The sequence below is a fragment of the Puntigrus tetrazona genome, unplaced genomic scaffold, assembly GCF_018831695.1.
Source record: "Puntigrus tetrazona isolate hp1 unplaced genomic scaffold, ASM1883169v1 S000000528, whole genome shotgun sequence".
Taxonomy (NCBI): domain Eukaryota; kingdom Metazoa; phylum Chordata; class Actinopteri; order Cypriniformes; family Cyprinidae; genus Puntigrus; species Puntigrus tetrazona.
In genome coordinates, this window is record NW_025048164.1 from 1 (window position 1) to 21962 (window position 21962).

The window sequence follows — 21962 nt, forward strand, 5'->3', positions numbered from 1 at the left end:
TGTGTCAGCAGTTCCTGCAAGACAGCCAGTGATGCAATGGGCTGGCAGGTCTGTTCCCAGACCTGAATCCAGATAAGCTCATCTGAACAATATGTCTTGCTCCATCACCCAGCACACCATAGACTGTCCAGGAGTTGGTGGATGCTTTAGTCCCAGGTCTGGGAGGAGATCCTCGGGAGACCATCAGCCACTTCATCAGGAGCATGCCCAGGCGTTGTAGAGAGGGATCATACAGGCACATGGAGCCACACACACACTATTAAGCCCTAATTTGCGGCTTGTTTTAAGGCCATTACATCAACGTTATATATCAGCCTGTAGTATTTTCCACTTCAATTTTAGTGTGACTCCAAATCCAAACCTCCATGGAGTTAATAAATTTTAGTTTTACATAGTTTGTTGTTAGATATGTGGATGCTATTACAACTATGCAAAGAAAGTATTTAATAACAATTTCATTCATTCAGATCCAGGATGTATTGTTTACCAAATCTTACTAACTATTACATTGTAGACAGTGCATTAATGACATCAACACCTAAAATAAAACTTCAAGAAGCTTCTGCTTTTGATTTTGGGTCTGTCACAACCTTCTATAGGAAAAGTGATCATGCAAACAAATTACAGTACTTTTTCAGAAACGATTGGTCCTGAATCACTTTTAAGAAAAATCCTATATAAAAATTTTAGGCTAAGTTAAGAGCTCCCCCCAGAGTTGTTCTAATAATTAAATGAAATCAGATGCCATTTTCCTAGTTGATTGTGATTCTTTAGGGTCTTTAATAAGTCAATAACATACTTTGGTTCATTTTCAGAGAGTAAGATTAGACCTGTCCAAAATCTGCTGTTTCAGCAAATTGTTTTAGTGCATGTTCGTGAAATGTTAATGAGCTCCTGATTATTGCTCCTCTCTTCTGTGGTGAAAGAGCTACTCTTAATGAACTAATTTGCTTTAGCATAAAACTTGCTAACTAACACCTTATTAGGAAAGGTGTTTTGCAAATATTCATAAAATAATCCCATATACACTCACTTCTGTAGGGAGGCTGGATCCTGAATGATTTGCACAAACATAAATGTATTTAAGTGAAGATCGAGGATGTTCGATTTCATTCTCTCAAAAACAAATGTAATCCACACCATCTTCAGCGGATGGGATGTCAGGAAGTAAATCACTGCTATGTTCATTATTACCGCGGCAACAAACACCTCAATCGCTTACGAGTCATTCTGGTCTATTCCTGTGACATCTAAAATTAGTGAACTGTTTTGGCTTACTCAGGGCAGAGCTAAGCTAAAACGCTAGTGTCAATCAATTACCATGGAAGGGGGTCTTTGTCTTTTGTGATGTCAAACCAACAACAAGAATGGCTTGATATGAGAAAAGGGAAATTATTTAAAAAGGTGCAGTGTGTAACATTTAGGAGGATCTGTTAATAGAAATGCAACATACTGCATCTAAGTGTTTTCAGAAGTGTACAAAGACAATGAACACGTTAGGTTTTTTATTAATTTACAGTGAGTTATATCTACATACACTCAAGTAAATCCATTATTTGTTCAATTTCTGGGTGCTTTTTAAATCACATTTTGCTCAGCATAAACAAATTTTCAAACTTTATTCAAACAATTGTGAATGAATGTAGATTAAACCTCAGGACCTGTATTCACAAAACATTTGATCTTGAGACACAGAGCTGTTGAGACACACTTTTAAAAGTAGGAATAGAGAGAAGTCTTAAAAGTATGGGCAGGGTTGACTTCATTGCTAAGGATAATGTCAGCATGCCTACTAACTATGCATCGCAAAGTGATTGGGCTGATGGGAGGGGGTCTCTGTCGAAGATTTATTTATAGAAATACAGTAGAGCATATTATTATGTTGTCTTTTTCAAATAAAGGTTTAAAAAATGCAGGCTAAGTGTCACTAAATAAATAACCTATATGTTCAGCTTATTGTCAGCCTCTTACATGTGAGCTTGTAAACAGTAACTGGATATCCATATAAACAGCCTTTTAATTAACAGAATAGAATAATCATGTCTCGATAGCAAGGCATGCAAACATAATAACATGACAAGACGTAACATTATTACATCCACTCAGACCAATTTCAAGCCCTCCATCAACTAGTGACGCTCTTGAACCCTGGTTCTAGAGAGTTTTGCTCCAATCTAGATCAAATCTCACCAGTAGCTGGTTTTAGGTGTGTATTTGATTAGGGTTGTAACTTAAAATTTCCCAGAGAGGCCCACAAGGCCCAGGATTGGGAAAGCCTGGCTTTAATACAGGGGTGACGAAGTTCCTGACAGCCACAGCCCAGAGGTCAGCTCCAACCCAAATTTTAACTTACTTGTCTGTAACGCCCACGTAACCAGTCAGACCTTGATTAGCTTGATCAAGGTGTGTTTGATTAGGGTTGAAATGAAAATCTACAGGACTGGAGGTTCCCCACACCCTGCTTTAGGATGTTCTCATTTGCTAATGCATAAAGCCTGCAGGTCTAGAGTAGGATCAAATGTAATCAATCAACCTGAAGGGGAGGAGCCACCTTAATTCAAAGCTGTACTTAATGACAAAGCCAAGCTCTGGTGGTTATCATCTCAGAATTTGTCAGCATGGGCTTCTTGCAGTGTGTGTTTGTGCTGGTTGTGATTGTGGTGTTTGACCAGACAAAAGCATGGGGAAGTTTGGGTTACAGTCCAAGAGGCATCAAGTTGCCATCAGGTCTAGCTTCCATAGTTTCTTTCCTTAATCATGATCTGTTTTGAAATCCTTTGCAAGTGTTTTTTCTTCTCTACAGGAGTTGCACAAGATCTCTTAATTTTCAGCAGAAGCAGCTGATGCAGAGCTCCAGTGGAAGCCTTTGACTTGGAGGTTTCCCATTGTCCCAGAAGTGCCGAGCGAGGTGGCGGTCAACTTCCAGTTGAGGCAACCTGTGACTCCCAGTAGTGTAGCCGTTCTGTCACAGTGAGAGCCAGGTTCATGTGGAGGTACAGCAGGACATGTTTGGTGACGGTCAGCTCATCCAGCCGTCTGGTTTGTCTATGGGAGGCTGTCCTGTTGTTGAGTCAAGACCCAAACGCCAAAGGTTCTCATCTTTGAATATGCACTACAGGACTGCAACAGTGTGGTGATGGTAAAACTATCCCTTACTATATTATCTGTAGTACACTTAATCTTTTCTTATTGAGCATGACCCTACTCCATGAGTGACTTGAGCCTCCGAGAGGGCACCTAGCTATTGGTCCATCTCTTACAGATGACTGAGGATGAGCTTGTCTACATGTTTTCTGTCACCTATACTCCTGTGGCTCTCGGTGATACTCTGATTACTACGTGCACCGATAGTGCAGTTATTGGTGTTCAGTGCCACTATCCCAGGTAAGTGATCTTTGACTTGGTGTTGCTGCTTCTGGTGGCACAACTAGACCAGTTAATGGGTGGCTCCTGGAACTGCAGGCTTCAGAATGTAAGCAGTAATGCCTTGATGCCAGCTTGGGTCCCTTATGCCTCAACGGCGGTTGGTGAGGACATCTTGGTCTTCTCCCTGAAGCTCATGTTGGGTAGGTGCAGTTTCTTTCAGGCCTTGTGCTGTATGAATGAGGCTGTGCCCACAAACTCATCTTTCTTGCAGATGACTGGTCCTATGAGAGGCCTTCAAACGTGTATTTCCTGGGTGATGTTATTAATATTGAGGCGTCTGTGACAGGGTGTACAACCATGTCCCTTTGCGTGTGCTTGTGGACAGCTGTGTGGCCACCCAAGTACCTGATGTAACCTCCCTTCCGAGATATTCCTTCATTGAGAATCATGGGTAAGCTGTGACCTGGTGCTGTTGAACTTGGTTCATTCCCTGTAGCCACTTTGTCTAAGAATTGGTGTAAGGTCTGGTAGTTTGATCCTGTAGTTGACATGGCGTTCTTTACATCAGGTGCTTTGTGGATGCCAAGCTCACAGGTTCCAGCTCCCTACTTCTGGTGCCTCAATCCCAGGATGACAAGCTCCGGTTCCAGCTGGAGGCCTTCATGTTCCAGAACTGGTGATCTAGTCCATCAGTATGTATTTGGCACTCGCTCATCTGCTCTGGTTTGACACCTAATCACACCCTCTCTGTGGCGTCTCCTTGCAGATCTACATAACGTGTCTTCTGAATGCCACCCTTTGCTTCTACACCCAGTGACGCTGTCCACAAGTCCTGTTCCTTTGCCAATGTGGGTATGTTTATGGCACTTGCGAATACCTGAAGGTGCTGTTTCTGATATCTCTTGCTTGCAGGTGGTTTGTTGCTGATGGGAACCACCAGGTTTGCAGTGCTGTGACTCAACATGCAGCCCTGATGCTGGAGTTGCAGCTTCTCCTGTCTTTGGTGGTAGGTAGCTACTTTGACGATAGCTTTTTTGATGCTGAGTGCAGTTCTGAGGTTTTTTTTTTCTCCCCTCTAGGTGTTCAGTGGCAGGCATGGCCTCATTTGGACCAGTAGTAAAGGTTCAACAGCAAACAAAGACTGTAGCTGGTGTTTAATAAAGAGTAGAAAACCTTTACTTCTGTGTTTGTTTTAAGCTTGACTAAGAATTCTCTAAGGGGACTCTTTTTAGAGAGGCATACCCTAGACAATTGGGTTCTCAATGATTTGGAGTTTGTAGTAAACTACTTGTGGGTAACTGAAAATGGTTTGGCCTCTAAAATTGCCCTGTTGACTGCGTGCCTGGACTAGAATGAAGGCCTCCTTTTTGGGTTTAAATCAGCATGATACAGGCACCCTCTGTTCAAGTATCAATTCTAGTCTTACCCACTTGATTTTAGGTGCCAAACTTGCATGATAAAGACCTGCTAATATCTGTCTCAGCTCAGAAATAAAAAGTTCACAATTTAGCAAGTTGGAAAAATTGACTAAGTGATTACATAAGCAATTGCAGCACTTTCAAAAAATGTTGCAGTTTCTATAAAAACCATTAAGAATGACAGCATAGTTAAAAAAAAAAAAAAAAAGACCAGAGGTTAAAGCGCTCTCTCATTCCTTTCTTGGACCACCAATCAGTCTTCAAAAGACTGCCATAACTTGCAATGGGATCATCTCTTCACTTAGAGTTTGAACTAAGGAGCTCTCTGATAGGATTCTTAGACTCTTTAAGAGAATGATCCTAACGTTTAACCAGCAGTCTGTAGGCATGACGTCTGAGGCTATCACTACTAATGTAATGCATTTGTTTAGTTTTTCTTTCCAGAGCTGTTTAAATAACTCCAAAAAATCTCTTAACGAGGTCAGTTCAGATTTTGCAAGTTTAGGGTTTAAGGGTCTTAAAAGTCTACTGAACTTCTATTAATTTCTCTCAGTGGTAGTATAAACCTGTCAAAATTGGATGGTATTAATCTATTGAACAATGGTTGTATCCTGATAGCTTTTTTTTTTTTTTTTTTTAAACCACCACCCTGACGTCTTTTCTGAGAGTTTTCAGGATGTCTAACTCAGGAAGAGGTCAGAGTATCTTCACTGCGTTTGTGTTGATCCTCCTTTTGAGCACAGCATCATGCTATAGACAATGAATTATCAGTATAGCTGGTTCTTAGGACTAACCTTCTTATTGGCATTTTTTGAAACTCATAAAGCAACATTATACATTGAGTTAAGAAGCATTCATTTTAATTTTATTCCCATCCATAGATTAATACGAGTCACCAAAGTACAAATATGCATTTCACTTCAACTTTGAGTAAAATAATTACAGCCACACAAGTTTATGAAGATTGGACACACTGTCTATCGCATTTAAATGAAATTGGTTTTATGATGTAATTTCTTTCAAAAAGTCGGATGACTGGCACTGGTTGTCTTTTGTTTTGTTTCTGATAGTTAATTCAACCTTTTTTTAAAAAAGCGAACATCAAAGCTTTACCTCAGAAAACTTTTTTAAAATGCATGTATGAACATTTCTCATTTCACAGATCCATTCCATGTACTACCGCTTTATCCTGAGGCCAGGTCATAGTGGGCAACAGTCTAAGTAGGGACACCCACACTTCCTTCTGCCCAGACAATTCCTCCAGCTCTTCCGGGGAACACGAGGGCGCCCCAGGCCAGCCCGAGAGACATGGTCCCTCCAGCATGTCCTGGAGGTCTTTCCCTGGGCCTTCTCCCAGTGGGACATGCCGGAACACTCTCCATTGTGAGTAGCGTCCGGGAGGCATCGAGGAACAGATGCCTCAGGCCACCTCAGCTGGCCTGTCTTGATGTGAAGGAGTAGTGGGTCACTTCTAGTGACTGAACTCTCAATATATCTCTAAGGAGCGCCTGACACCCTATGGAGGAAACTCATTTCGGCTGCTTATATCCAGGATCTCATCCTTTCAGTCATGGCCCAAAGCTCATGACCATAGGTGAGAGTAGAAGTTAATCATTAAATCAAGAGCTTCGCCTTGGAACTCAGCTCCTTCTCCACCATGACAGACCGGGTATAGAAACCTGGTATGGTAGACTGGCATATCTTTCCATCCTTCCCTCATTCCTGAACAAGACCTCAAGATACTGAAACTCCTCCACCAGAAGTGCACGAACTCCCCACCGCCCTGAAGGGCGCATACCAATTCTTGTCCAACTGAGAACTTTGGCTCTCGAGCTTAGAGGTGTTGATTCTCATCCCAGTCAGCTTCACACTCAGCTGCATACCAACAGTGCACACTGTAGGTCTTGGCCAGATGCAGACAACAGGACAATATCATCCGCAAAAAGCAGAGGCGATATCCTGTGGTCACCAAACCGGATAATCAACAAATAATCAACAGGACCGGTAACAAAGAGCAGCCCTGTCGGAGTCTAACATGCGCTGGGAACAAGTCTGACTTACATTGGCAATGCAAACAATGCCCGGTAATGCAAACAAAGCTCTTGCTCTGGTTATACGCAGGGACCAGACAGCCCTTATTTCACTGATCCACATTTCAAAATATATAGCCAAGGTGTTTAACAACCACAACTCTTACATGTTGTTTTTAATGTTCAAGAAACCTACACTGGTAAATTTACTTTCTTACCAAGAGCACAAAAACTTGCTTTGAGGATCCAGAAGGAAAGCTATATACCAAATTCAAGTAGTTTTATACAGTCTGACTGTATGTAGTTATCATATAATTTTAAATGACTAAAAGATTGGAATTTCTTGGATTCTCACACGCCATATTATCATCATTTCTCTTTGATGCTAATAAACTGCTAATTAATTTTATGGCAAGTGACATAATACACGTTTCTCATTCTATGTTTGTGAAATGGTAATTGCTAATCCATTCTGCCAAGCATTTTGTGCACTAACAGATTTTGTCTGTTTGCTTTCTGACAGACATTTTTCAGTGTCTAAATTTAGATTTAATCGTGTTAGTCTGATTTCAGATGGTTGTTTTTTAAGTTGTTTGTTGGACTGTGTGTATGGTTTTAGGTAAAGATTTCTCTTTGTGAGTTGCCTTCATAATAGAAATAAATGAAAATTAAGAAAAAATATATGTATTATTTATTTTTTGTCAAACTTAATTAGTAACTATTGAAACTAAGTTAGTGGCTTTTTTAATTAACATCCTTTTAATTAGCAAAGTTATACATATTTATGTGTGACAGTAAGACATGCAAACATAATAACATGATATGGCATAAATTTTTTATTATAGTCACCAAATCCATATCAAGCCTTCTATCAACTAGAGATGTTCTAGAGCGGGTTCTCAACCCTGATCCTGGAGGGCCACTCCTGCAGAGTTTTGCACCAGTCTTGACTAAGCTCACCTGACTGGCCAGCTTAAGTTAGTAATCCTGAACATCTGAAATAGCTGGTCTTAGGTGTAGTTGATTTAGGTGGGAGCTAAAATTTGTATGATAGTGGAACGGCATGAGTAGCTGCCTGCCTTAGATGTCTCTCATTTGCTAATGCATAAATTCTACAGGATCTGGAGGAGGATCAAATGTAATCAATCAACTGAAAGGAGGAGCCACCTTTAATTCAAAGCTGTACTTAATGGCAAAGCCAAGCTCTGTGGTTATCATCTCAGAATTTATTAAATATGGGCTTCCTGCAGTGTGTGTTTTGTGCTGGTTGTGACTGTAGTGTTTTGATCAGACAAAAGCAATAGGGGAAGTTTGGGTTACAGTCCAAGAGGCATCAAGCTGCCATCAGGTCTAGCTTCGTAGTTTCTTTCCTTAATCATGATCTGTTTTGAAATCCTTTGCAAGTGGTGTTTTTATTTCTCTCTACAGGAGTTGCTGAGACCCTCTTAATTTTCAGCAGAAGCAGCTGATGCAAGCTCCAGTGAAGCTAACTGGCTGTGACAGGTTTCCATTGTCCCAGAAGTGCCGAGCGGGAGTGGCGGTCAACTTTCAGTTGAGACAACCTGTGACTCCCAGTGGTCTTAGCCGTTCACCAGCAGTGAGAGCTGGGATTCATGTGGAAGTACAGCAGGACATTTTTGGTGGCGGTCAGCTCATCCAGCACGTCTGGTTTTGTCTATAGGAGGCTGTCCTGTTGTTAGTCAAGACCCAATGGCCAAAGGGTCTGTCTTTGAATATATGCACTGCAGGACTGCAGCAGTGTGGTGATGGTAAAACTATCCTTACTGTACTTATAATATAGCCTGCAGTAATCTCAGTTTCTTACTGAGCCTGACCCTACTCATGATGACTTAGCCTCTGAGATGGCACCAGCTATCTGAGATGGCACCTCTGTTGAGTGCATATAACTACGTATCTACGGGTGACTGAGGATGAGCTTGTCTACACGTTTTCTGTCACTGCCTACTCCTGTGTAGCTCTTGGTGATACTCCGATTACCTGCGTGCCGATGGTGCAGTTATTGGTGTTCCGGTGCCACTATCCCAGATAAGTGATCTTTGATTTGGTGTTGCAACTATCTGGTGGCACAGCTGAGAGCCAGTTAATGGATTGCCTCCTGGAACGCAGGCTTCAGAATATAACAGTAATGCCCTGTGATGCCAGCTTGGGTCCATATGCCTCAGCGGTGGTTGCGTGAGGACACATCTTGGTCTTCTCTCCCTGAAGCTCATATTTGGTAGATGCAGTTTCTTTTAGGCCTTGTGCCTGCATGCATGAGGCTATTTCTAGCAGTTACTGCACTGCAGATAGCTGGTCCTACCAGAGGCCTTCAAGCGTGTATTTCCTGGGTGGCGTTGTGTGTTGGGCGGCTGTGAGGGTGGCCTGCCATGTCCCTTATGCGTGTGCTTGTGGACAGCTGTATGCAGCCCAGCCACCAAGTACCTGGCGCGCGCCTCCCTTCCGAGATATTCCTTCACATTGAGAATCATGGGTGAGCTGGTGCTGTTGAACTTGGTTCATTATGCCAACCCACTTCATCTAATAGGTGAGCGTAAAAAGGTCTGGTGGTTTTGATCCTGTAGGTGGCATGGCGTTCTTTTACGCTCAGGTGCTTTACAGCGGATGCCAAGCTCACGGGTTTCAACTCCCACTTAGGTACCTCGATCGATCGGGCGACCAAGCTCCGGTTCAACTGAGCCTTCATGTTCCAGGATAGGTCTAGTCGCTTCTTCTGTTATGTTGAGTGTATGGCCACAAGTTCCCATCCTGATTTCTGGTTTGGCGCCTATCATTACCTTCTCTACTTGGCGTCTCACGCGGGTATCTACATAACGTAATACTACAGAATACCACCCACTTGGCCTACACGAGTGGCGCTGTCACTTAAGTCCTGTTCCTTTGCCAATGGGTATGTTTATGGTACTTGTACACCTTGAAGGTGCCGCTTCTGACTTTTTTATTTATTTATTTTTTTCCTCCTTGCAGGTGGTTTATTGCTGATGGGAATCACCAGATTCTGCAGTTGCTGCGGGACTCAAACATGTGATCTTGATGCTGGAGTTGCTGCTTCTCCTCCTCTCTTTGGTGGCAGGTAGCTACTTTGACAATCGCTTTATGCTACTGATGCAGTCTGAGGGCTTTTTTTTTTTTTTTTGTCTTCCCCAGATGTTCAGTGGCAAGGCATGGCCTCATTTGGACCGTTGATCATTCAACAGCAAACGAAGACTGGTTTTCAATAAATGGGATGTACTTTCTTCAGACTCTGTCTATTTAACTGACTTGTGTGGTTGGGTTTTTTTTCTTCCTCGTGTACTAGTTATAAAATTTCTAATCTAAGTGCTGTGTAATGCTGATTCTAGCACTGACATAAATTCTAAGCTCACGTGAGGTGCATCTGTTTTGAATTGGCCACCTGTCTTCACTCCTTAGTTTTGCATCCAGTTAACGCCAACATAACTGGACACATTTGATTAGGCTGATTTGGTCTTATCCTGAGTGAGGCACACTCTGAAGAGGCTCAAGTGAACGGATTCAGGACAGCCAAAATTGGAACCTGTTTTTGACAGAGCTGCTGAGAAAGGAGCTGTTAAAAATATTTTGAGTTTTTGCCAAACGCTGCTCAAAACAAGTCAATCACACTTGAGAAATCAAACTGGCTTACTCTAGGAAGCAACACTGAGAACCACTGCTGTATGCTGTTGTGCAAATGGAATAGACAAGACATGGAAATCATAGTAACACAAGCAACCCCCATAAAGGAGTGGTTGCATGGAGACAGCCCACAGCTCATCCAGGATGCACACAATGCAAGCTGTGGCAAGGTTTATGCTGCCGTAATGTCCAGAGCATGACAAAGCAACAGGAGAAAAAGCGCTAGTACATCAGGAAATGAGGAGGCTGTAGGAGGGCAAGAACCCAGCAGCAGGGCTGCTACCTCCAACTCTCAGGCAAGGAGGAATAGGAGGAGCCCTGCAAAATGACTCCCAGCAGGCCAAGACTGTGCATGTTTCGACATTTTCTGCAGACACGAAGACTTGGCGTGAGGGGTCTGAAGACCACAGGTGGTTGTGCTTACAGCCCAACACTGTGCAGGATGTTTGGCATTTGCAGAGAACACCAAGATTGGCAATTCCCACTGACGCCCCTGTACTTTCACAGACGAAAAAGTAGGTTCACACTGAGCACATGTGACAGAGTTTAGAGATGCTGTGAGAATGTTCTGCTGCCTGCAACATCCCAGCATGACCGGGTTTGGGCAGTGGGTCAGTAATGGTGTGGGCAGTATTTTTGGAGGGCCGTATAGGTCTTCTGTAAGTTCTCTAGAGGTAGCCTGACTGTTATGATAAAATGAGAGATGAGCCATATGCCAGTGCGGTTGGATTCTGGGTTTCTCAACAAGACATTACACCCTCTATGTGGCTGTGTGTCAGCAGTTCCTGTAAGACTGTAAAGCATTGATGTAATGGGTTGGCCGGCCTGTCTCCCCAGACCTGAATCCACCAAGCTCATCTGGAACATCATGTCTTGCTCCATCCACCAATCCTGCACCATAGACTGTCCAGAGTTGGTGATGCTCAGTCCAGGTCTGGGAGGATCTCGGGAGACCATCCGCCACTCACTGTGGAGCATGCCCAGGCGTTGTAGAGGGAGGTCACAGGCCATGGGAGGCCAAGCACACACACTATTGCTTCACTTTGACTTGTTTTAAGGCCATTACATCAACGTTATATCAGCCTGTAGTGTTTCCACTTCAATTTTGAGGTGACTCCAAATCCAAACCTCCATGAGTTAATAAATTTGGTTTATACTGGTTGTTGTTGAATGTGGTTATTATAACTATGTAAAGAAAGTATTTAATAACAATTTCATTTTATTCAGATCTAGGGATGTAGTTGTTTTAAATGTTTCTTTATTTTGTGAGCAGTGCATTAATGACATCAACACCTGTAAAATAAAACTTCAAAAACTTCTTTTTGATTTTGGGTCTGTCACAAATCTTCTCTATAGGAAAAGTGATTGGCAACAAGTACAACACTTTCAGAAACGATTGGTCCTGGAATCACTTTTAAGAGAAAATCCTATATAAAAATTTTAGGCTGCTAAGAGCTCCCCAGAGTTGTTCTAATAATTAAATGAAATCAGATGCCATTTTCCTAGTTGATGTGGATTCTTTAGGTCTTTAATAAGCTCAATAAATATACTTTGCTCCATTTTTTCAGAGGTAGAGTAGACTTGCCAAAATCTGCTGTTTTTGTGCAAATTGTTTTAGTGCATGTTCCTTGAAATGTTAATGAGCTCTTGATGACCCCGCCTCTCTTCTCTGTGGGGTGAAGAGCTACTCTATTAGACTGTTTGTCGAAATAAGAAAACTTGCTAACTAACACCTTATTAGGAAAAGGTGTTTTGCAAATATTCATAAAATAATCTTATACCTACTACTTGTAGGGGAGGCTGGATCCTGAATGATTTGCACAAACATAAATGCATTTAGGTAGATCAGAGGATCGTTCATTCTCTTCCAAAACAAATGTAATCCACTGCATCTTCAGCGGATGGGATGTCAGAGTAACCACTGCTATGTTCATTATTACTGCTGACAACAAAACACCTCAATCGCTTACGAGTCATTCTGGTCTATTCCTGCTTCGCATCTAAAAATGGCGAACTGTTTTGGCTTACTCAGGCAGAGCTGGCTTAAAACGCTTAGTGTCAATAATTACCGCGGAAGGGGTCTGGTCTTTTGTGTGGGATGTCAAACCAACAAACAAGAATGGCTTGATATGAGAAAAGGGAAATTATTTAAAAAGGTGCAGTGTGTACATTTAGGAGGATCTGTTAATAGAAATGCAATATAATACATCTAAGTGTTTTCTAGAAGTGTAAGCAAAGACAATGAACCATAGGTTTTTGCTAATTTACAGTGAGTTATATCTACATACACACTGCGAAATCCATTATTTGTTCAATTTGGTGCTTTTTAAATCACATTGCCCAGCATAAAACAATTTTCAAACTTTTATTCAAACAATTGTGGAATGAATGTAGATTAAACCTCAGGACCTGTGGTCTACAAAACATTTGATCTTGAGACACAGAGCTGTTGGAGACACACTTTAAGTAGGAATAGAGAGAAGTCTTAAAGTATGGGCAGGGTTGACTTCATTAAGGATAATGTCAGCATGCCTACTTAACTATGCACAGTGATTATTGATAAGGGAGGTCTCTGTCAAGATTTATTTATAGAAATACAGTAGAGCATGTTGCTATGTTGTCTTTTTAAATAAAGGTTTAAAAATGCAGGCTAAGTGTCACTAAATAAATAACCTATATGTTCAGTCGCTTATTGTCAGCCTCTTGGCATGTGAGCTTGTAAACAGTAACTGGATATCCATATAAACAGCCTTTTAATTAACAATAGAATAGAATAATCATAGTCTGATAGCAAGGCATGCAAACATAATACAACATGACAAGACGTAACATTATTACATCCACTAGACCAATTTCCCCAAGCCCTCCATCAACTAGTGCGACGCCTCTTGAACCCCGGTTCTAGAGAGTTTTGTCTAATCTAGATCAATCTCACCAGTAGCTGGTTTAGGTGTGTTTGATTAGGCTGTAAATCTGTACCTCTCAGAGAGTACCCACAAGGCCCAGGATTGGGAAAGCCTGGCTTAATACAGGTGACGAGTTCCTGGACAGCCACACGCCTGAGGTCAGCTCCAACCCAAATTTTTTAACTTACTTGTCTGTAACGCCCACGAACCAGTCAGACCTTGATTAGCTTGGATCAGGTGTGTTTGATTAGGGTTGAAATGAAAATCTACAGGACTGAGGTTCCCACCCTCGTTTAGGATGTTCTCATTTACAATGCATAAATTCTACAGGTCTAGAGTAGGATCAAACAATCAATCAACTCCAAAGTGAGGAGCTACCTTAATTCAAAGCTGTACTTAATGACAAAGCCAAGCTCTGTGGTTAATATCTCCCAGAATTTGTCAGCATGGGGCTTCTTTTGCAGTGTGTGTTTGTGCTGGCTGTGATTGTGGTGTTTGACCAGACAAAGCATGGGGAAGTTTGGGTTACATAGTCCAAGAGGCATCAAGTTGCCATCAGGTCTAGCTTCTCTTCCATAGTTTTTCCTTAATCATGATCTGTTTTGAAATCCTTTGCAAGTGTTTTTTCTCTACAGGAGTTGCACAAGATCCTCTTAATTTTCAGCAGAAGCAGCTGATGCAAGCCCAGTGAAGCCTTTGACTCTGGAGGCTTCCCATTGTCCCAGAAGTGCTGAGCGAGGTGGCGGTCAACTCCAGCTGAGGCAACCTGTGACTTGTGCAGTGCAGCTGCCTCTATGCAGTGAGAGCCAGGTTCATGTGGGAGGTACAGCAGTGATTAGCGTTTGGTGACGGGCTTAGCCATCCAGCCGTCTGGTTTGTCTATGGGAGGCTGTCCTGGTTGCTGGTCAAGACCCAAACGCCAAGGTTCTCATCTTTGAATATGCAATTACAGGACTGCAACAGTGTGGTGATGGTAAAACTATCCTTTACTATATTATCTGTAGTACACTTAATCTTTTTCTTATTGAGCATGACCCTACCCATGAGTGACTTGAGCCTCCGAGAGGGCACCTAGCTATTGGTCCATATCTCTTACAGATGACTGAGGATGAGCTTGTCTACATGTTTTCGTCACCTATACTCCCGTGGCTCTCGGTATACCTGATTACTCGTGACCGATAGTGCAGTTGCTGGTGTCTGTGTGCCACCATCCCAGGTAAGGATCTGACTTGGTGTTGCTGCTTCTGGTGGCACAACCAGACCAGCTAATGGGTGGCTCCTGGAACTGCAGGCTTCAGGAACGTGTAAGCAGTAATGCCTGATGCCAGCTTGTCCCTTTATGCCTCAACGAAGTGCTGGTGAGGACATCTTGGCTCCTCTCCTGAAGCCTGCGTTGGTAGGTGCAGTTTTTCAGGCCTTGTGCTGTATGAATGTGAGGCTGTGCCTAAACTCATCTTTCTTGCAGATGACTGGTCCTAAGGAGAGGCCTTCAAACGTGCATTTCCTGGGTGATACGGCTGAGGCGCTCCAGAGGGTGTGCCAACCATGTCCCTTGGCGTGTGCTTGTGGACAGTCAGTGGCCACCAAGTACCTGATGTAACCTCCTTCTCGAGATATTCCTTCATTGAGAATCAGGTAAGCTGTGACCTGCGCTGTTGAACTTGGTTCATTCCTGTAGCCACTTTGTTTGGCAAGAATTGTGTAAGGTCTGGTAGTTTGATCCTGTAGTTGACATGGCGTTCTTTACATCAGGTGCTTTGTGGATGCTAAGCTCACAGTTCCAGCCCACTCTGTGCCTCAATCCCAGGATGACAAGTCTGGTTCCAGCTGGAGGCCTTCATGTTCTAGAACAGATCTAGTCCATCAGTATGTATTTGCACTCGTTCATCTGCTCTGGCTTGACAATCTAATCACCCTCTCTGTATGCCTCCTTGCAGATTTCATAACGCGGTTCCTCCTGAATGCCACTTTGCTTCACACCTAGTGACGCTGTCCAAGTCCTGTTCCTTTGCTAACGGGTATGTTTATGGCACTTTGCGAACACCCTGAAGGTGCCGTTTCTGATATTTCTTGCTTGCAGGTGGTTTGCTGCTGATGGGAACCACCAGGTTTGCAGTTGCTGTGACTCAACATGTGGCCCAGATGCTGGAGTTGCAGCTTCTCCTCCCTTTGGTGGTAGGTAGCTACTTTGACAATAGCTTTTGATACTGAGCAGTTCTGAGGGTTATTTATTTATTTTCTCCTCTAGGTGTTCAGTGGCAAGGCATGGCCTCATTTGGGCCTGTAGTGGTTCAACAGCAAACAAAGACTGTAGCAGGTGTTTAATAAAGAGAAAACCTTTACTTCTGTGTTTTGTCTGTTTTAAGCTTGACTAAGGGGACTCCATGTAGAAGAGTGGCTTACCTAGACCATGGAATTTTTCAGTGGTTTGAGTGCCTAAAACATCCACTTCTTTGAAGCACTGTAGGTCTCTTGCATTGCATCTTAAGTGGAAAACTACTTTGTAGGTAACTGAAAGAATAGTTTGTCCTCTAGATTGCCCTGTTGACTGTGTTCTGGACTAGAATGAAGGCCTCCCATTTTGGTTTTAAATATGCATGATAAAGGCACCCTCTGTTCAAGTATCAATGACGGTCTTACCACTTGATTTTTAGGTGCCAAACTTGCACAGCCTCTACTGATGTAAGGCTGTTTAGTAACAGGGAAATGCCCGTTTAAAATGAGCATTTAATACGTGGAATTGGTGTAAAAACCTGGATTCTGTTTTAATATTTGCTTTCAGGACCACACTCTGATCCTTGTCCATTTGTGACTTTAATGCTTCAAAGGTGGCTACCGCTGTCCTTTTCAAACCCCAAGATCAATTTGATTTTAACAAACCCTTGAGTTATCCACAACTTCCATCCATCAATGCATGACAGAAGGCTACATGGTTGAAAGGACATGAGGAGAAGAAATGTTGTGAGTTAATGATTCTGCACAGATCAGGAAACCTCAGATCTCTCCCTGGAGGTCTAATGAACTGCAGAGTTTAGCTCTAACCCTAATCAAACATGAGTGTCCTCAATGTCTTCATGATCGTTAGATCACAGATGGGTTTTATCAGGTTGGAGCTAAACTCCAGGGCCTTTTATTAGACTACATTTGTGACCGATCTTATTAAAGACATGCTGATCTCTGTCACAGCACAGAAATAAAAGTAATCAATACATTAACACATTTAGCAGGTTGAAAAATTAAATCTAAGAGCTCAAGCAATTGCAACACTTAAAAAAATCCCTTTTGCCGTTTCCTATGAAATGCATAAAGCGTGACAGCATGGTAAAAAAAAAGACTATATACTGTGTGTGTGTGAGAGAAGTAAAAGCGCTCTGCGATTCCTTTCTTGGACAACCAGTCTTCAAAACTGTCATATCTCGCAATGGGATCATCTCCTCACTAAGAGAAGTTTGTCATCACTTAGTTTGAACTAAGATAGGAGCTCTCTGATAGGGTTCTTGGAATCCTTCAGAGAATGACCCTGACGTTTAGCCAGCTGTCTGTGGGCATGACGTCTGAGGCTATCACTAATGTAATGTTATTTTTTTTTCCAGAGCTGTTTTAATAACCAAAAATCTCTTACTTGAGGTCATTGGATTTTGCAAGTTTAGGTTTTAAGGGTCTTAAAGTCTAGAACATACTTTTATTAAAATTTCTCAGTGGTAGTGTAAACCTGTCAAAATCGGCTGGTATTAATCTATTGAACAATGGTTGTATCCTGACACAGATCTTACTTTTTTTTTTAAACCACCGAACATCCACCCTGATGTCTTTGCTGAGAGTTTTGCAGGATGTCTAACTGTGGAAGAGGTTTGAGAGTATCTTCATTGCGTTTGTGTTGATCCTCCTCTTAAGCACAGCATCATGCTACAGACAATGAATTATCAGTATAGCTGGTTCTTAGGACTAATTAATTTTCTGAAACTCATAAAGCAACATTATACATTGTTTAATTGAGTTATTTAAGAAGTATTCATTTCAATTTTATTTCCATCCCATAGATTATTGCAAGTCGTAAAGTACAAATGTACATTTCACTTCAACATTATTACAGTAAAATTATTACAGCCACACAAGTTTATAAGATTACACACATTGTCTTAAGACACACTGTCTATAGCATTTAAATGAAATTGGTTTTATGATGTAATTTTTCAAAAGTCGGATGACTGGTATTGGTTGTTTTTGTTTTGTTTCTGATAGTTAATTCAACCTTCTTTTTTTTTAAAAAAAGCGAACACATAAATTTTACCTCAGAAAACGTTTTAAATGCATGTATGAACGTTTCTCATTTCACACATCTATTCCATTCCATTCACTACCGCTTATCCGGGCAACAGTCTAAGCAGGACACCCACACTTCCTTCTCCCCAGACACTTCCTCCAGCTCTTCCAGGAAACACCGAGGCGCTCCCAGGCCAGCCGAGAGACATGGTCCCTCTAGCATGTCTAGGTCATTCCCAGGGCCTCCTCCCGGTGGGACATGCCCGGGAACACCTCCATTTAGAGGCGTCCGGGAGGCATTGGGAACAGATGCCTGAGCCACCTCAGCTGGCTTCTCTTGATGTGAAGAAGCAGTGGGTCTACCCGAGTGACTGAACTCCTCACCATATCTCTAAGGGAGCGCCCAGCCACCCCCTATGGAGGAAACTCATTTCGGCTGCTTATATCCGGTATCTCATCCTTTCAGTCATGGCCCAAAGCTCATGACCATAGGTGAGAGTAGTCAACCGGTAAATCAAGAGCTTCGCCTTGCAACTCAGCTCCTTCTTCACCATGACAGACCGGTACAGCAACAGCATTACTGCAGTTGATCTCTGTTCCATCCTTCCCTCACTCCTGAACAAGACCCCAAGATACTGAAACTCCTTCACCAGAGGCACAAACTCCCCACCAACCTGAAGGGGGTAAGCCACCCTTGTCCGACTGAGAACCATGGCCTCAGGCTTAGAGGTGCTGATTCTCATCCCAGCCGCTTCACACTCAGCTGCATACCGCCCCAGTGCACACTGTAGGTCTTGGGACAGCCCTTATTTCACAGATCCACATTTCAAAATATATACCCAAGGTGTTTAACAACCACATCTCTTACATGTTGTTTTTAATGTTCAAAAAACCTATACTGGTGTAAATTTTACTTGCAAAGAGCACAAAACTTTGCTTTAGGGATCCAGAAGGAAAACTATATGCCAACCAAGTAGTTTCATACAGTCTGACTATATGTAGTTATCATATAATTTAAATGACTAAAAGATTGAATTCATCAGATTCTCACACGCCATATTATTATAATTTCCTTTTGATGCTAATAAACTGCTAATTAATTTTATGGCAAGTGACACAATACAGTTCTCATTCTATGTTTGTAAATGGTAGTGCTAACCATTTGCAAGCATTTCGCATACTAACAGATTTTGTCTGTTGGTTTTCTGACAGACATTTTTCATATACATTTCATATCATTTAAGTCTAGGCTAAAGACATATCTTTTTAGCCAAGCATACTCATAAAGATTCACATGAACCTATGCTACAGTACATTGTGATTCCCAATAGTATGAATGGCCGCTACGCTAATTATCCTTTTGTCTCCACCTCGGGATGCACATCCCGAGGCATCTAGGTACCGAGCCTCTCCAGTGGACCCCGTGAGGAGATGACCTTCCTGCGATGACGTCGAGGAAAACTTAACCTTCCGTCTGGATTAATTCTATCTTGAATTTTCTTGTATTGTAATTCATCCTGTTGTGTAATGATTTGCTTTTGTGAAGCTGCTTTGGAACAATAGCCATTGTAAAAGCGCTATACAAATAAATTTGAATTGAATTGAAAAATTGAATATACCCCTAGATTTAATCGTTTTAGTCAGATTTCAGATGGTTGTTCTCAAGTTGTTTGTTGGACTGTGTGTATGGTTTTAGGTGAAGATTTCTCTTTGTGAACTGCCTTCACAATAGAAATAAATAAAAATTAAGAACATAAAAAAATATTATTTATTTTTGTCAACTTAATTAGTAATTGTGAGATTCAGTTAGTGGCTTTTAGTTAACATCCTTTTAATTAGCAAAGTAGAATATATTTATGTATGACAGTAAGGCATGCAAACATGATAACATGACATGGCAAAACTTTATTATAGTCACCAAATCCATATCAAGCCTTTTATCAACTAGGGACGTTCTGGAACGGGTTCTCAACCCTGATCCAGGAGGACAACTCCTGCAGAGTTTTGCACCAGTCTTGATCAAACTCACCTCACTGTAGTTTACAAGTAATCCTGAAAATCTTAATTGGCTGGTTCAGGTGTGTTTGATTAGGGCGGGAGCTAAAATTTATAGGACAGTGAACTGGAGTTGAGAAAGCCTGCCTTTAGGATGTTCTCATTTGCTAATGCATAAATTCTACAGGTCTAGAGGAGGATCAAATGTAATCAATCAACCTGAAAGGAGGAGCCACCTTAATTCAAAGCTGTACTTAATGACAAAGCCAAGCTCTGGTGTTTGTTATCGCAGAATTTGTCAGCATGGGCTTCTGGCAGTGTGTTTCTGTGCTGGTTGTGGCTGTGGTGTTTGACCAGACAAAAGCATGGGGAAGTTTGGGTTACAGTCTGAGTCCAAGAGGCACATCAAGCTGCCATCAGGTCTAGCTTCTGTAGTTTCTTTCCTTAATCATGATCTGTTTTGAAATCCTTTGCAAGTGGTGTTTTTATTTCTCTCCAAAGGAGTTGCACAAGACCCTCTTAATTTTCAGCAGAAGCAGCTGATGCAAGCTCCAGTGAAGCCTTTGACTTGGAGGTTTCCCATTGTCCCAGAAGTGCCGAGCGAGGTGGCGGTCAACTTCCAGTTGAGACAACCTGTGACTCCCAGTAGTGTAGCCGTTCTATGCAGTGAGAGCCAGGTTCATGTGGAGGTACAGCAGGACATTTTTGGTGATGGTCAGCTCATCCAGCCGTCTGGTTTGTCTATGGGAGGCTGTCCTGTTGTTGGTCAAGACCCAAACGCCAAGGTTCTCATCTTTGAATATGCGCTACAGGACTGCAACAGTGTGGTGATGGTAAAACTATCCTTACTATATTATCTATAGTACACTGAATCTTGGTTTCTTACTGAGCCTGACCCTACTCCATGAGTGACTTAAGCCTCTGAGATGGCACCTAGCTATTGGTCCATATAACTATGTCCATCTCTTACAGATGACTGAGGATGAGCTTGTCTACACGTTTTCTGTCACCTATACTCCTGTGGCTCTCGGTGATACTCTGATTACACGTGCACCGATAGTGCAGTTATTGGTGTTCAGTGCCACTATCCCAGGTAAGTGATCTTTGACTTGGTGCTGCTGCTTCTGGTGGCACAACTAGACCAGTTAATGGGTGACTCCTGGAACTGCAGGCTTCAGAATGTAAGCAGTAATGCCTTGATGCCAGCTTGGGTCCCTTATGCCTCAACGGCGGTTGGTGAGGACATCTTGGTCTTCTCCCTGAAGCTCATGTTGGGTAGGTGCAGTTTCTTTTAGGCCTTGTGCTCTATGAATGAGGCTGTGCCTAAACCGTTCTTTCTTGCAGATGACTGGTCCTATGAGAGGCCTTCAAACGTGTATTTCCTGGGTGACGTTATTAATATTGAGGCGTCTGTGAAGGTGTACAACCATGTCCCTTTGCGTGTGCTTGTGGACAGCTGTGTGGCCACCCAAGTACCTGATGTAACCTCCCTTCCGAGATATTCCTTCATTGAGAATCATGGGTAAGCTGTGACCTGGTGCTGTTGAACCATTGTCTAATAATTGGTGTGAGGTCTGGTGGCTTGATCCTGCAGTTGACATGGCATTCTTTACATCAGGTGCTTTGTGGATGCCAAGCTCACGGGTTCCAGCTCCCACTTCGTGCCTCGATCCCAGGATGACAAGCTCCGGTTCCAGCTGGAGGCCTTCATGTTCCAGGACAGATCTAGTCCATCAGTATGTATTGAATTTGGCACTCATTCTGGTTTGACACCCTCATCACCCTCACTGTGGCGTCTCCTTGCAGATCTACATAACGTGTCTTCTGAATGCCACCCTTGCTTCTACACCCAGTGATGCTGTCCACAAGTCCTGTTCCTTTGCCAATGGGTATGTTTATGGCACTTGCGAACACCCTGAAGGTGCCGTTTCTGATATTTCTTGCTTGCAGGTGGTTTGCTGCTGATGGGAACCACCAGGTTTGCAGTTGCTGTGACTCAACATGTGGCCCAGATGCTGGAGTTGCAGCTTCTCCTCCCTTTGGTGGTAGGTAGTTACTTTGACGATAGCTTTTGATTACTGAGCGCAGTTCTGAGGGTTGTTTTATTTTCTCACCTCCAGGTGTCCAGTGGCAAGGCATGGCTTCATTTGGACCTGTAGTCGTTCAACAGCAAACAAAGACAGTAGCTGGTGTTTAATAAAGAGTAGAAAACCTTTACTTCTGTGTTTGTCTGTTTTAAGCTTGACTAAGAATTCTCTAAGGGGACTCCATTAGAAGAGTGGCATACCTAAACAATTGTATTTTCAATGATTTGGAGTTTGTGCCAAAAACAT

General features: G+C 42.5%; 1 long non-coding RNA gene and 1 pseudogene across 1 annotated transcript; both read left to right on the top strand.

Annotated features, from left to right (window-relative positions):
* Positions 1-2586: 2586 nt before the first annotated feature.
* On the top strand, positions 2587-21846 carry LOC122334483 (annotated as a pseudogene).
* On the top strand, positions 9692-15713 carry LOC122334484. The gene is made up of 3 exons (XR_006248758.1): positions 9692-9722; positions 15452-15546; positions 15620-15713. It is a non-coding gene; the product is annotated as an uncharacterized LOC122334484 (long non-coding RNA).
* Positions 21847-21962: the final 116 nt, after the last annotated feature.